This window comes from Leuciscus leuciscus, assembly GCF_965113295.1.
Source record: "Leuciscus leuciscus genome assembly, chromosome: 12".
Taxonomy (NCBI): domain Eukaryota; kingdom Metazoa; phylum Chordata; class Actinopteri; order Cypriniformes; family Leuciscidae; genus Leuciscus; species Leuciscus leuciscus.
This window is the reverse complement of record NC_138736.1, coordinates 22,645,209-22,647,735: the sequence shown is the minus strand read 5'-3', so window position 1 is coordinate 22,647,735 and position 2,527 is coordinate 22,645,209. Positions and strand designations below refer to the sequence as shown.

Sequence of the window (2,527 nt, the reverse complement as noted above, 5' to 3'; positions counted from 1 at the left end):
CTTCCGCCGTTTGATCGGCTCTCCGTTACAAGGTTTGTAAACTCGCCAAATAAATATAAATACAGAGTCTACTCACTATATATTCAAACACACATATATATAAACTAAATTGATTATACATTACTACTTTTTTTACAGTGTTTACCACTCGTTTATTGCACAGTATCTGGTATGAAGGTTTTAGCCGCGATGCTAACTACGTTGATCTAACGAAAGTTAATGAACAAATGGAAATTATTGACTTATTGTCTTAGATTGATTTAGTAATTCAATTCAACATATTCTGTAAAACTGTGTCTTCAAATTGCTGAGATAGCCTAACTAATGTAGCTGATTCCTGCTGTCGTCATTGGCGTTTGTTATGAATAACAAAAGCAGGTTAATATAGTTTGGTCTGTTTTTGTTTAGCCTAACTTTACTTACTACAGGTGCCCTCATTCTCTCAAATACCATTTTAAAGCCATTTACTGGTCAATAAATATTATGTTGTGAATAATCAGCTTTGTTCTTTTGTTTCCCCAGAACAACCAGTAGGCTACATTTCTAAAATAATCTGAACATTTCAGAGGCAACATTGAATTACAGTAAGTTACCTATACACCACATGCAAGTACTTTATTACTATGAACTTTCTCTGTGTGAAATTGTATTGTTTGACTGTGTACTTTTTTAATAAGTTATTCTCTGAAAATCTTCCCTCATGCTCTCAAATCTCATTCATGTTACTCAGAAAAATTATATCACAGGTTTGGAGCTAATAATGCTATGCATTTTTTATAGGCTATACCTTAATCATATGCATTTGAATATAAGACATTTGAACCCTGAATTATAACTTAAAGTTTAGTCTTTTTCGACAAAAAAAAGGAAAAAGCTATTATATGACTTCAGAAAACTTACAACACAACCCATAACACATGAGTTGTGAACTCATTGACTATTTTTAGGATCTTTTCTGGGACATTTTTGTAGCTTAACTATTTTTTACATAAATTGTTGCATTGAATTGAACTAGACAAGTGCACATAAGAATAGTTTGAATGAATTACAAAAAAAATGTATGCTTGTGTTTCATGCAGTGATATTGAATGGTGACGGGTTGCATTATGCCTGAGATCTGCTTTCGGGTTCCACAGACAGAAAGTCAAACAGGTTTGGAACGTCACAAGGCTGAGGAAATTATTTAGGGTTAGACCCTAACTAACCCTAACTCTAACTTTAATAACCTTACTAACAGTACATTTTGTACTTTGCAGGGATCTCGGTAAGCTGAAATACAAGTTTGATCAAGAATAAAAATCCTCCTGTAGACCGGAAAATCACTGAAGTGCCTGGACCATCCACCAGAAAAGAGGAAAAGGAAACAGAAAATGAAGCTGATGCACCTTTTCACTTTTCTAACTTGTTAAGTACCTCACGTGTCCCTTGTGAAGATTTTATAATTGATTGCATTTTATGTTGCAGCGAGTAAAGGTGCATCACATTTGTGAATTTCGTGAAATTACACAGGCAAAAAGACAAAATTGCTGATCGTGTGGATTCTTATTGAAATGACTGAATTCACCAGTGAACATTCACAGAACAACAGATCATTTTACTGCACCTTAACTCTGTTAAAATGGAAAATGTTTTCTGCTTGTTGTGACATAAGGAATACTGTTTCCAGGTCGAAGCCTCTTCTTCTACTTCCTCTATCTTGTTTCTAGATATTGAGAATACTCAACAACCATTTATGGGAACTGTTGATTCAAGTCACACATTTAAGCTTTTCAAAAGGCATAGTGTACATTTCAGTCTCCAGTCTCACGGCATCCCAGACTTCAACATTTTATGATTCAAAATAGCTGAATAACTAACCATCTGAGATTTCGGAATAGAGATAAAGGTTAGGATCCTAATTTTCAGGAATATTACAGCACAATGAGTGTATATTAGCACTGTTTGTTGTTTGTTTTTGGCATCTGATAGAGCTTTTGGACTTGGAAACAGTGACGTCAGACTTAACAAGCGGACTGAAACACATGTTTTAAAATTAAGTGAAGATGGACATTTTTAATTAGTCAAAATTGTAATTTTTTACATTGATTTATTACATGGAACATGTGTTTTCCATGCATTTTGTTGAGATGTCTTTTCTTGTGTAGCCTATTGTATACACATGGTTGATTATTCATGTTACTTTACTATTTTTTGTGTGTGTGTGTGTATTCATTGACTACGTTTACATGCAGCCAATAACCCGTTCAAAACCGGAATATTAGCAATAACCCGGTCGCGCACGGCCATGTAAACACCGGCAAAAACCCGGATATGCTCATATCCCGGTTTTTAAAAACCCGGATATTATCCCTGGGGTACCCCTTTTCTAACCCGAATATTTGTTCATGTAAACGCATATCGGCATATCCCCATCAAAAGGAACATTGATTTGTGTTCTGCGCATGTTCTATTCGCAAGGAATCTTAATGGTTACCACCATTAACATCTATTATAATAAACAAACTGAACCAAATACAAAATAAGAATT

At 34.5% G+C, this 2,527-nt stretch overlaps 1 long non-coding RNA gene across 1 annotated transcript; it reads left to right on the top strand.

The window, feature by feature from the left end:
* Positions 1-273: 273 nt before the first annotated feature.
* On the top strand, positions 274-2,198 carry LOC309511246. The gene is made up of 3 exons (XR_014210556.1): positions 274-584; positions 1,080-1,152; positions 1,257-2,198. It is a non-coding gene; the product is annotated as an uncharacterized lncRNA (long non-coding RNA).
* Positions 2,199-2,527: the final 329 nt, after the last annotated feature.